The following is a 14,141-nucleotide window of genomic DNA, read 5'->3' on the forward strand; positions in this document are numbered from 1 at the left end:
TACAGCAAAATCTATGGGCCCACAGCAGTGAAATGCACTCTCTGGAAACTATCAGGCACGTGGGAGTGAACTGAATCTCCTTAAAAGGTGTCCCTGGATTATAGCTACTGAAAACAACTTCAGTCCCCTTAATGACAACTAGACCTTGCTGTTAGAAGCCTTAGGTTTATGATTCTCAGATTGTTCACTGACTTCTCTCCTTGGACTGTCTTCTGATTTATGACTTTTTGGACTTGGACTGTTGATTATTGCAGATTTTATACTTTGGCTCCTGTAAGAGCATGACACCTGATGAACTCCATTCAAGCATATTAAATAAAGCTGGGCATAATCTAACAGCAACTGCCAATAATGTTTGATCATTCTTTTGTGGCAGGAGGGGTCTCAGCCCGAGGGTACATGTTCTCAATTTCAGAAAGGGCAACCAGAGCAACTACAAACAAATCAACTGGAAATCGGTACCAGGAAAGGTTCTAGAATTGATCATGTGAGCACTTAGAAAGGAATGTTATTATTACTTAAGAGCCAGGATCGGTTTCTTAAAAGCAAGTCATGCTAAACTAATTTTAGATCTCTCTTTTTCACAGAATTACAAGCTTGGAAGATTAAGGGAGTGCAGTAGATGCAATGCATCTTTATTTCGGTAACACTTTTGACAAGGTGCCCTATTACATTTGTGCAGACAAACCTATTAAGTGTAGTCTAGACACTGTTATTGTTGTATGGTTTGTAATTGCTATAGTGGATGGGCCAAACCCAAAGAGCCAATTGTTGCTTTTCGCCCAGCAAATGTTATTCGTTGGATGCCACTAGGCTATATCCTGGATCAAGTGTTGCTCAAAAACTTTCTAAATCACTTAGATGAGGGAACAGGAGGCATATTTATTAAATTTGCAGATGACACCAAATTATGAGGAGTGGCTAATATCACAAAGGACAAGATCAGAATTCAAAATGATCTTGGCAGATTGGAGAGCTGGGCTAAAACTTTCAATATGAGTTTCAACAAGGATAAATTTAGAGTACTGAATTTAGGCATTAAAAAATGAAAGCACAAATGTAGGATGAGTGATACCTGGCTTGAAAGTGATACATGTGAAAAGGATCAAAGGGTATCAGTAAACCATAAACTAAACATGAGTTGATGGTGTGGTGTGGATGGTGGCCAAAAACACCGATGAGATTCTAGTCTGCATCAATAAGAGCAAAGAGAAGAGTAAGAGGTGATATGTTAGCCATCTTTAAATAGTAGACCAGACCTCATTTAGGAGATGGAACAAGCTTGTTTACTACCATTCCAGATATTGAAACATAAACCAGTGAATTCAAATTATATTAAATAGATCTTTTGCTTAAATATATGAAGAATTTATTGACTGTAAGAGCTGTTTGACTATAAAAGGGATTAAGTGTGACGAAATTAAAAATTATGTGTGGTCCACATTTGATCAGCCCACACACTGCCTTGCTAGAGAAAGAAAATATGCCACACAGATGAACAATAAAGAACAAGTAGTTTACTCTTCGTAGTTCAGAACAACAACATATTTACAATCATGTGGTCACTGGCATTAACTCGCTTAATGTCCTTTTATGAGAGATTTAAAATGGTCTTTCTCTGTCCATGTGGAGAATCTCCCTCCAGCAGCTCATGAAGCAAGAGCATACTTCAAACTCAGTCTCTCTGCTTCTGTCTTCTTCCCTCTCTGAGCACCTGCATATAGGTAGCTCAAGCCTGAAAAATATAACAGTATCTAAAAGTCCCAGGATCATCCAACTCCCCGGGCATGGCCCAGCCAATCAGCTTCATGCATCTTATTTTGCAGTTGACACACACACATTAACTGATTTCTTACATGCTCTCACAGATTAAGAACATCCTGTGGAAACTTACTGGCAGTACATGGGGTGCAAACCCACAATTAATAAGAACATCAGCCCTGGCCTTGTCTTACTCAAGTGCTGAGTACGCCTGTCCTGTCTGGCACAAGTCTGTCCATGCGAAGCAGGTGAACATAGCACTGAACGAAACATGCAGAATAATCACAGGATGCCTTAAACTCACACCTGTTGATAAACTCTACAAGTTACTTGGTATTGTCGTCCCCCCCCCCCCCCCCGATGTGCGACAGGAATTTGCTGCTAACTGTGAGAGAAATAAGCATCTAGAGGAGGGCAATTGAAATGATCAGTGGTCTGGAGAACAAGCCCTATGAGGAGCGGCTTAAAGAACTGGGCATGTTTAGCTTGCAGAAGAGAAGGCTGAGGGGAGACATGATAGCCATGTATAAATATGTGAGGGGAAGTCATAGAGAGGAGGGAGCAAGCTTGTTTTCTGCTGCCCTGCAGATTAGGTCACAGAACAACAGCTTCAAAATACAGGAAAGGAGATTCCACCTGAACATCAGGAAGAACTTCCTCACTGTGAGAGCTGTTCAGCAGTGGAACTCTCTGCCCCGGACTGTGTTGAAGGCTCCTTCTTTGGAGGCTTTTAAACAGAGGCTGGATGGCCATCTGTCGGGGTGCTTTGAATGCGATTTCCTGCTTCTTGGCAGGGGGTTGGACTGGATGGTCCATGAGGTCTCTTCCAACTCTACTATTCTATAATTCTATGATTCTAAGGTTAAACATTGTGAAAGCCACCCACTGCATGACTATCAGCCTCCTCCCAGTAGACTCAAATCAGGGGAAAGCTTCATGTGAGAACCACCACTCCTCTTAATGTTCCTCCAGCAACAGCAAGGGTGTCCCACTGGGCTCAGGCGGTGTTGTATTTCAGTGTTGATGTTGACTTTTGTGGGGAGGTGGTTGCCAAGGTAGCGGGAATGGTCAACGTTTTCTAACGTGTCACCATTAAGCTGTATTCCTGGCTTTGCAGAGGGATTAGCTGGTGCCTGTTGGAAGAGCACTTTGGTTTTCTCAATGTTCAATGAGAGGCCAAGCTTCTCGTATGCTTATACGAAGGTGTTTAAAGTGGCTTGTAGGTCTTCTTCTGAATGCGCAGAGACTACGTTGTCATCGGCATATAGGAGTTCTATAATAGATGTTGTGGTGACCTTCTTGGTGGCTGCCCCATGACTCTGGAACTTCCTGCCCAGGGAAGCCAAAATGCCCCCCTCCCTGCTGTCCTTCCGGCAGCAGGCTAAAACCTTTCTATTCAGGCAGGCTTTTAAGGATGGTTTTTAAGAATTTAGCTTTGAATATGCATCAAATATGTTTGAATCGTTTTAACTGTGAATCTTTTTATATTTTTTATATTTAATTTTGTTTTAATATTTGTATATTTTAAATGCCGTGCTAACGTTTTTATGTTAAGCTGCTTTGAGGGGAGATAAAGTGGGATATAAATAATAATAATAATAATAATAATAATAATAAGCATTATTATAATAATATAATAATAATAACCCATTAGCATTATGGAGAATCAAACCAAAACGAAGTCTATACTGGCTCGGTTGTCGCCCAGGATAAAAAGGACCACGGTGGATGCTGCTGATTCTGGACATCCATCGACAAGTGGGCTACGGAATCATCAAAACCCAAATGAACAGTCACAGAAGCGGCAGAAATATACAATGCCAGAAAACCGCACAGTCATGAAATGCTATTACAACTCTGAACCTGAAAAGCGCGGCTACCAAAAAAGGATGCATCAGCTATGGAAACAAGAGTACCCTGACTCACAGATAACAGAACCCCGACTGGCTGACCAACGAAAATTCATAATCAGAAACAAAATGTTCAGTGAAGTTGAACTCGAAGAAATCCAGAAAATCTGCAGAGCAAATTACCATCAGACCACAGCACAGACAGCAGCAGAGACTCCAGCAACACTTGGAATGGTGGAACAGATTGAACCAGAAGAAAGTGTGGAGCTTTTGCAAGAATTTGATGAACCAGCACTTGAAACACCTGTTGAACCACCAGGAACCTTGACAGCAAGACAACAAGAGCTCAAGAGTAAGATCATGGCTCATGCTGCAGCAAATGCAATAAGACAGCGGTTCCCAACTCTAAAAACAGTGCCCAAGAGACACCTGGCGCCTCTCATGAAAGATGTGAATGCAGTACTCTCCACTGTCCAAATAACATCAATTGAACAAACAAACCAGTATGCCTACAGTGCAGCAGTGATAGTAACAGAAGAGCTTGGGCTCCTACAACCAAGGCAGCCCCAAAGAAAATCGACTGGAAAACCAAAGTGGAAGGTCAAGCTAGAGTTGAAAATCAAGAAACTTAGATCAGATGCAAGTAACCTGAAAAATATGAAAGAGAAGAAACTGAAGAATGACAAAATCAAGCAATACCTGATCAGAAAGTACTGGCTGAACACCAGAAAAATTGAAGAAGCTTTGGAAATTGTGAAAGAACAAATTACAGCAACAGCCAGAAAAATTGAGAGATATGAAGCCAGAATCACCCAGTACAGACAAAATCAACTGTTTCAATCAGACCAAAGACGGTTCTACCAGAGTCTGAACCAAACAACAGACACAGTAACCATAAAGCCAGAGAAAACTGCAACAACGAAGTTCTAGAAAGAGCTTTGGGAAAATAATAAGAACTACAACAAAAACGCTGGGTGGATAAAGGAGTTTGAAGGAAAATTCTCACAGAACAAAATGGAACAGATGGAAATAACAACTGAAATGATCAGCAAACGAGTACAAAAAGTCAAGATCTGGACATCGCCTGGTAGTGATCAAATTCATGGATTTTGGCTCAAACATCTGATTAGTTTACATGGAAAAATGGCCCAACAATTCAATGAGATGCTGCAGAAAGGAAGTATCAGTGAATGGCTAACAACTGGAAGAACTTACCTGATACGAAAGGATCCAGCAAAAGGAGCAGCATCAGGAAACTACAGGCCAATAACGTGTCTGCCCACTATGTTTAAACTACTGACTGGCATCATAGCTGACAGAATTCAAGACTATCTTGAAGAAAAAAACATCTTGCCAGATGAACAGAAAGGCAACAAACGGAAAAGCAGGGGCACAAAAGACCAGTTATTGATTGACAAAATGATTCTGGAGAACTGTAAAAGCCGAAAAGCTAATCTTCACATGACGTGGATTGACTACAAAAAGGCCTTTGACTCACTCCCACACAGCTGGATCATCAAGTGCCTGGACGCCATCGGGATTAGTAAAAACGTTGGCACCTTCATTGAAAACATGATGGAGCACTGGAAAACTGAACTGTTTGTTGGAAATGAAAACTATGGACTTGTCAACATCAGGAGAGGAATTTTCCAGGGAGACTCATAGTCCTCTCTGCTTTTCATTATTGCCATGATCCCTCTGTCAACAATCTTACAAAAAACAAATCTCGGCGATCAAACATCTAAGAATTCTCACAAAATTTCGCATCTGATGTACATGGATGACCTGAAGATGTATGGAAAAACGGAAACTGAAATCCAGTCTCTGACTAACACTGTCCGAATTTTTAGCACTGATATCAGCATGGAGTTTGGCTTGGACAAATGTTCATCAGTGGCATTGAAGAAGGGAAAAATCATTGAAAGTGAGGGCATAAATATGCCTAATGGCCAAACAATAAAGTGTCACCAGCCAGAGGCCTATAAATATCTGAGCATATTACAGCTGGACAACATCAAGCATGAACATGTGAAGACTGTGGTCAGCAAAGAATGCACACAAAGGGTCAGAAAAATTCTCAAAAGCAAGCTCAATGGAGGCAACACTATCAAGGCCATAAACACCTGGGCCATACCTGTCATAAGATATGCTGCTGGCATCATAAATTGGACACAGATGGAACTGGACAATTTGGACAGAAAAACAAGAAAACTCATGACCATTCATCATTCACTGCATCCTCGCAGTGATGTTGACCGGCTATATCTGCCTAGAAGATCAGGGGGCAGAGGACTCTTACAAGTAAAACAAGCAGTCAAAGAAGAAGAACATGCCCTGGCAGAATATGTAAAGCAAAGTGAAGAACCTGCTTTGATTGAAGTCAAAAATCAGAAACTCCTCAAAGCACAGCAGACAAAAAACCAGTACAAGAAAGCCACACTACAAACTAGAGCTGACAGCTGGCACAACAAAACATTGCATGGAAAGTTCCTTGACAAAATTGAAGGAAAAGCTGATAAGGAGAAGACCTGGCTCTGGCTCACAAATGGGACCCTGAAGAAGGAGACAGAAAGCCTGGATCCTTGCAGCCCAGGAGCAAGCCATAAGAACAAACGCAATTAAGGCCAAGATTGAAAAATCAGCTGATGACCCAAAATGCAGACTGTGCAAGGAAGCTGACGAAACCATTGATCACATCCTCAGCTGCTGTAAGAAAATTGCACAGACAGACTACAAACAGAGGCACAACTATGTGGCCCAAATGATTAATTGGAACTTATGCCTCAAATACCACCTCCCAGCAGCAAAGAACTGGTGGGATCACAAATCTGCAAAAGTATTGGAGAATGAGCATGCAAAAATACTGTGGGACTTTCGAATCCAGACTGACAAAGTTCTGGAACACAACACACCAGACATCACAGTTGTGGAAAAGAAAAAGGTTTGGATCATTGATGTCGCCATCCCAGGTGACAGTCGCATTGACGAAAAACAACAGGAAAAACTCAGCCGCTATCAGGACCTCAAGATCGAACTGCAAAGACTCTGGCAGAAACCAGTGCAGGTGGTCCCGGTGGTGATGCGCACATTAGGTGCCGTGCCAAAAGATCTCAGCCGGCATTTGGAAACAATAGACATTGACAAAATTACGATCTGCCAGCTGCAAAAGGCCACCCTGCTGGGATCTGCGCGCATCATCCGAAAATACATCACACAGTCCTAGACACTTGGGAAGTGTTCGACTTGTGATTTTGTGATATGAAATCCAGCATATCTATCTTGTTTGCTGTGTCACAAATAATAATAATAATAATAATAATAATAATAATAATAATAATAATAATAATAATAAATTTCATATACTTTAATAAGATGGCTGATTTGTTGTTTTGTGCCTTCAAGTCTTGATTAGATGTATTCCAAAGGAGTCTGTCTCTGATTCCATGCCAAGAAAAATATCCTGAATATAAGATTGTGCATGTAGATACCTATATACAGTATGATTTGCCAATAAGGAAGGTTTGACTCCAACAGTAGATAAAAACAAAAAACACCAACATTTTAGCAAATAATGGGAAGGTTTAATTACCAGGACATATAAAGAATTATGTAAATCTAATATAATTGCACATAACATATCTCCATTAATGCTTTGATATTTTGTTTCAAAAATAACAACTCTATTATTTCATGGCAATAACTGTTTAAAACAGAGCTATTCAAAGTGGTGGTCAAAGGAACAGCATAGGTCAATGACTCATCAGCTGCTGGTTGTCAAGTTTCCAGGAAGAAAACAATTGTTGCCAATGGGCACAAATATGGTACCAGTCTTTGGCACATTGGAAGAAAATATGCCGTGTTATACCTTGTTATGACAGCAATATGTTCAGCAAACTCCAAGATTGCAAGTACTTTTTCCAATATGAATTCTTCTTCCGAAGTAACACACTAAATGATAAATTGGACTTATTTCTTTTAGTTATATGTGCGTATACACAACTATAATTATGTGGATCCTGTACATGTGCAATAGGCTTGAGTTCACTTGCTATGCATCAATCAATTAGTTTTCTGCAAAGCATGACAGAGGTGTGTATTACAGGATATCTGCATACCTTAATAGCTCCATGCAAAAGCTGATTAAATCACATTTTGAATGAAAAAGAAACAGTTGACCTCAGCCTTCACAACATGAATAAGTGGAACAGATGTAGCTTTTGACAGTAATTTAATAAAACATTTTTATGCAAAAGAGCAACAAACTGACTCATCAGATGATTATCTTGACAGCTCAGACATGGTGACTAACAAAGGCAAAGGAGGTAAGGTGGGTGCAATAGGCCCAAATGACCTCAAGACGGCTTGATCATAGTCCAACCACCTGCCACGTAGAAATACACAACCTAAAATACTGTATGCCTGGAAATGGCCATCTAATTTCTGTTTTAAAGATTCATAAAGGACAGTCTACCACCTTCTTTATTTATTTCGTGTCAAAAGCATTGCATAATAAATAAGTTTAAAAGTGATAAAATAAACTGTGGCATAGACACGGAGAACTGGGAAGTCCTGGCCCCTGAGCGCTCCAACTGGAGGTCACAAATGGATGGCTTAAGGGAGAAACGTACCAAGAGGAAGGAGTGTCAAACCAACCCTGACCGGGACCGCCTTCCACCTGGAAACCGATGTCCTCATTGTAGGAGAACATGCGGATCAAGAATAGGTCTCTTCAGCCACCTACGGACACACCCCCAAGACTCCACAACTGGAAGACCATCGTCCTCAGCTTACGAGGGATCGCCTAAGTAAGTTAAGTAAGTAAGTAAAGTACCAAGAAGGAAGGCCCACTCTTTCATTCCCACCAGATGGAGGTGAGACTGAGAGAAGGGCCTCTCCTGAAGATCTCAGGACCCAGGTAGGTTCGTGCAAGGGGATGCGGTCAGCCAAATAGCCTGGACCTGAACTGTCTGGGGCTTTAAAGGTCGTAACCAGCACTTTGAACTGTGCCCAGAAACATACTGGCAGCTAGTCATGCTGTTCCAATAAGAGGGTTGTCCGCTCCTTGTAGCCAGCCCCAGGGAGCAACCTGGCTGCAGCTCCGAGCACTCTTCAGAGGCAGCCCCATGTATAGCGTGTTACAGTAATCCAGACGGGATGTAACTAAGGCATGGACCACTGTGGCCAGATCTGGCTTCTCAAGGAATGAGCACAGTTGGTGCACAAGTTTTAATTGTGCAAAGACCCTCCTAGCCACTGCAATTATCTGGGCCTCAAGGTTCAGCGCCGAATCCAAACTGTGAACCTGTGTCTTCAGGGAGAGTGTGACCCAATCCAGCAGAGAGTGAATCCCAATTCCCTGATCTGCCTTCCAACTGACCAGGAGCACTTCTGTCTTGTCTGGATTAAGTTTCAATTTGTTTGCCCTCCTCTAGTCCATTACTAATGACAGGCACCAGTTTAGGTCAGGACAGCCTGCTTGGCTTTAGGTGGAAAGTAGTAGTAGAGTTGGGTGTCATCCACATATAGGTGGCACCATACTCCAAAACTCTGGGTGACCTCTACCAGCGGTTTCATGTATGTGTTAAACAGCCTAGGGGACAAAATGGAACCCTAAGGAACCCCACAGGTCAACTGTCAGGGGTTCGAACAGGAGTTCCCCAGCACCACCTTCTGGCCCTGCAGGAAGGACTGAAGCCACTGTAAGACAGTACCTCCCAGTCCCATCCCAGTGAGACAATCCAGAAGGATACCATGTTCAATGGTATTAAATACAGTAGAGTTCCGGTTATCCAAGTTCCTGTTAACTGACACTCTGTTATATCTGAGGCACCGCTGGGGGCGCCCCTCCCGCTCCCTCTCTTGAGTTCCTTCCTAGGGCAGCCTTAGAGAAGGAGAGGGAGGAGGAAGCGCCTTGTGTGCGTTGCTAGACAGCAGCGCTGACGGGGTGCTTCCCTGGGCAGAGGGCTTGCCAAGGGATGAACCCCATCCCTCGGCAAGCCCTCAGCGAGCCCTCGCCACTTGGGAAGCGCCCGTGAGCATTGCTAGGCCCCAGTGCCCACAAGATACTTCCCTGGGCCGAAGGCTCGCCAAGGGATGAGCCCCATCCCTCGGCAAGCCCTCGCCCCTTGGTAAGCACCTGTGAGCGTTGCTAGGCCCCAGTGCTCACGGGGCGCTTCCCTGAGCCGCGGGCTCACCAAGGGACGAATCTCATCCCTCGGTGAACCCTCGCCCCTTGGGAACCACACGTGAGCGTTGCTAGGCCCCAACGCTCATGGGGTGCTTCCTTGGGCTGAGGGCTTGCCGAGGAACGAGCCCCTTCCCTCAATGAGCTCTCGCCCCTTGGGAAGCGCCCGTGAGCATTGCTAGGCCCCAGTGCTCATGGGATGCTTCCCTGGACCAAGGGCTCGCCGAGGGATGTCAGCGAGCACTCATCCCTTGGGAAGCACCCGTGAGCATTGCTAGGCAGCAGTGCTCACGGGCGTTTTCCTAAACCAGATTATCCGTCAGTTTCGATTATTCGACATTCAGCCTGCCCATTTATGTCAAATAACCAGAACTCTACTGTCTTCTTCTTCTTCTTTATTCGGTCAGTCGTTTCTGACTCTTCATGACCTCATGGACCAGTCTGCGCCAGAGCTCCCTGTCATCTGTCGCCGCCACCAGTTCCTTCAAGTTCATGCCAGTAACTTCAAGGAAGAACTCTACTGTAGATTTTTAAAATTGATAAAATAAAGGGATCACAAGCTGCTAAATAGATTTGGACCAAAAGCATTGCTTTACAACAGGCACCTTGAAAGCATATGTACTCACAAAAATATGTTTAGGAATATAGTTAAATTGTTCAATTTTACAAGCAACAGTGATACAGTCACTATAGAAAATTACTTCCTATAAGCACACAACAACAATAAGAATTTGAATGTAAAATCTATATTGGCTACAATGTACATTTTAATAAAATGCCTCACTTCTCTTCTTATGTCAATTGATAACAACATCCGCAAGAGACACATTCAAGATTAAAAGGCATTATTAGCCTCATGTATGAAACTGGCCATAGAATGCATTGTATAAATCTAGATTGCAGGGGGAGAAAGCGTCTGTGGATTCCTGAAGATATTCATAATTAACACCAAATCTACTCATAATCTAATTACTTTTTATCCAGTTAATGAACATCAGAATGCAATAAATATTTATAGAATGCTTGGGGTTGCCAATAGTTTAATCCCAAAAGAAGGAGAAAAGGAAACTGCTGTGAGGCAGATCATTGCATGTGAGCAGTTTCCTGCTTTCTGGTGTGTATTTTTGGTTCATGGGAATGGGGCCAGCTAATGACATGTAAATATAACTCCCCCGTAACACACCCCTGGACACTTTTGACTTTTTCTCTTGGCTCAATTTATTTCATTAGCTTCCAGCCCTTCCCAACATCTGCTTTCTTGGAAAATGCTGTAGAGCTGATCTTAGAAGCTCCAAATGAAATGCATAATGCAATGATAACTCTTGCATTCACAAATTCAGAATTTAAAACCTCTTTTGCCAACATGGTTAGATAGAAAACTTTTTTGCTGTCTTCATGTATGGTACAGTCAGAGGCGGTCCACCGGCAATGCGAATTAGGCGGTTGCCTGTGGTGCAACGCAACGGGGGGCGCAGTTGAGGCCATGACCATCGCCCATGCTTTTTTTTTCATTTTTACCAAAAAGTCAGATGGTCCTGTGCACGTTCGCAGGGCTTCCCCACTTGCTTGTGCGGACGGGTGGCTGGCGTGCCTTCCGTGTCCCGTGGGCGAGTGGGGAAGCTCTGCGCGTGCGTACAGGCCCATCTCCCAAAATGGCCAATGGTCCTGTGCGCGTCCGCAGGGCTTCAATCACCCATGCGCACACAGAAGGCACACCAGCCACACGTCCACGCGGGAGGTTGGAAGCCCTGTGTGTACGCACAGGACCATCACCCAAAATGGCCGATGGTCCTGTGCGTGTGCGCACTTTCCAGACTCCACCCGCTTCAACCGGCACTTCCTTCCGCCGATTGAAGTGGATGGAGAGTGTGCACGCTGGCACGCAGGGCAGGCCCACACTGGTGTGGGTCTGCCCTGCATGCCGGCGTGCCTGAAGGAAGCGCCGGTGGCATGTGCACTCTCCAGGAGACTGCCGCCTCCGCTGCCGCCTCCGCATCCTCCTCCTCCTCCACTGAAGTCTGCAGGAAGGAAGGCAAGTGGGGTTTTTTATTTGTGTTAATTGGTTTTAGGGGTGCGCAGAAATTGGGGGGGGGTGCTTGCCTACTATTTAAAATAATCTAGGGATGGCTCTGGGTACTGTGCTTTCAGCTATGTGCTATAGTTAAAGGGAAAAGAAGCCTCAGGAATCCATTTATCCACCCATAAAGGATTTGCATACAAGGACTTCATCGCAAGCAATAAAATCAGTGTTTCTACACATTTAAGAAATGGCTACCGACAGAGCCCATCACATGACGCAGGCTCGTACAGTGGGTTCCAGGTAGTTAGCAGTTTATAAAGTGTGTTTTTTCCCTATGCTTCCTGAGTCGATTGGCAATTGACTTCTTTTTCAATTGTCCGCGTAGAGACATTTAAAACCACCCAATGTATCATGTAATGGGAATTTCCCCTTTTCTATTTGTAAACATGACATCGCCATGGTGGGAGGAGCTGAGATGGGCAGTATTGATTCCTTTCTTCCACCATTACCATTTTGGGACCGAGGAGGGAAGAACAATAATGTATATCTCTTTTTAAACATAAAATAAATATACTTACATTTTGAATTGAGAACTAGCTATATGTACTTATTTTATCTGAACTTTGAATGTGCTTATCCTGCATGGCAGGGGGTTGGACTAGATGGCCCATGTGGTCTCTTCCAACTCTGTTATTCTATGATTCTTATGAAAAGAAATTGTAATATCCAAAGAAAATGGCTTGGAAGTAGAAGACAGTGGAAGGATACATATATCTCCTGTGTGATGAGAAGGCAAACAGATAATTAAAAAAGAAAGGGGAAAGAGGAAACCGTGTGGTGGGGAGGAAAATAATCCATTTAATTTCGAAATGGGGCATTGCGAAGCTTAAGGGAAAAATAACAATCCTAAATGCTTTAGTTATCCTGTGGGATGAAGTCCCAAGTGTTGGAACAGGACTCTGGGAGACCAGGCTCAGGCGTGGAAAACTCTTGGGTGACATTGAGCAAATCACAGCCTCCAAGGAAGGCAGCATCAAGCCCTCTCCAAACTAATATTGGCAAGAAAACCCCATGAGAGGAGCACCACAAACCAGAAACAGCTTGAAGGCACACAACAACACAGCACTATCCAACACCAGAGTTATAAATGGTTGGCAACTCTTTCCTCCCAGTCAGTGAGCATATTTTGACTTAAGCAAGAAGTAGAGACTCACTATTAAGGCAAGGCAAGCTTCAGAAAAGGAGCTCTTAAACCTCTTCTCTCACCTCCAGAAGACATAGCAATTTTGCCAGAATTCTCTCCTTTTTATACATCTCAGGTTTCATTTCCATTTGTCTTGGCTTTTGGCTTGTGAATGGGAACGAAGACTGGGACACAAAACAAACTCAAACTTGGCTCCCTTCTATTCAGCATGAAAATGAACATGATGAGGCTGACAGCCCACCAGAGTCATGGTCTATCTTCTGGAAAGGATGAGCTAATGGAAAGATGGATTATCCATCTCCATTCACTCCACAAATGCTGACTTCTGTTATGACGAAGGGCCCATGTAATGTGGTTTGACTCATAGAATGCAGTTCAGTGCATTATAGTAAACTACTTTAGAAGGCCCCTTCTCCCCTGGTCTATTTGTAGCCTTACTCTACAAAAGCTTATGATACCAACTTCTTTCAGTCTCAAAGGCACTGCAAGATCCCTCTGCACACTGATCCAGACTAATGAGGTTAAGTCTTTGAAATCTAAAGATAGGACATATCTAAATGCTCCCTTTATAAACCATTCAGGAAATGTACACAGGAACAGCGAAAAGGATTCTCTTTACTTTTAAAAATAATCCCACCCCTCTTTATATTCTGCTGGGATCAATGCTGAGTAGCTGGGTACAATGATCTATCTATATAAAAATGCATACAGCTTTTGCAGTCAGCTTCAATAAGTGTGCATTATGCGGGTGTCATTCTGATTAACATGACCCATTGCATAGGAAGAAGGAACAGGCTGCAGGGTGAAATCCTTGCTAATATGTGCGTAATCTTCGGAAGTGTCATCGCATTGTGTCCAAGGAAAGCTTGCCTCAATGCCAGGGATTGAGCCAAATGTCACGACCTTCAAATCCTTCAGGCGTGAGCCATTGAGCTCCTGTGATGTTGTTGTTGTTGTTGTTGCTGTTTTAAAGAACCTTGCACTATCTATCTATATAAAACCGGGAAAACAACTGGAAGACTTTCTAGCAATGGAACCCTATGGAGAAAAGCGCCAAGCAGCGGGACAGGTATGTATTCTTTGTGTTGTCGAAGGCTTTTATGGTTGGAATCACAAGGTTAC

The sequence above is a fragment of the Anolis carolinensis genome, chromosome 2 (assembly GCF_035594765.1).
Source record: "Anolis carolinensis isolate JA03-04 chromosome 2, rAnoCar3.1.pri, whole genome shotgun sequence".
In the NCBI taxonomy this organism is placed as follows: domain Eukaryota; kingdom Metazoa; phylum Chordata; class Lepidosauria; order Squamata; family Dactyloidae; genus Anolis; species Anolis carolinensis.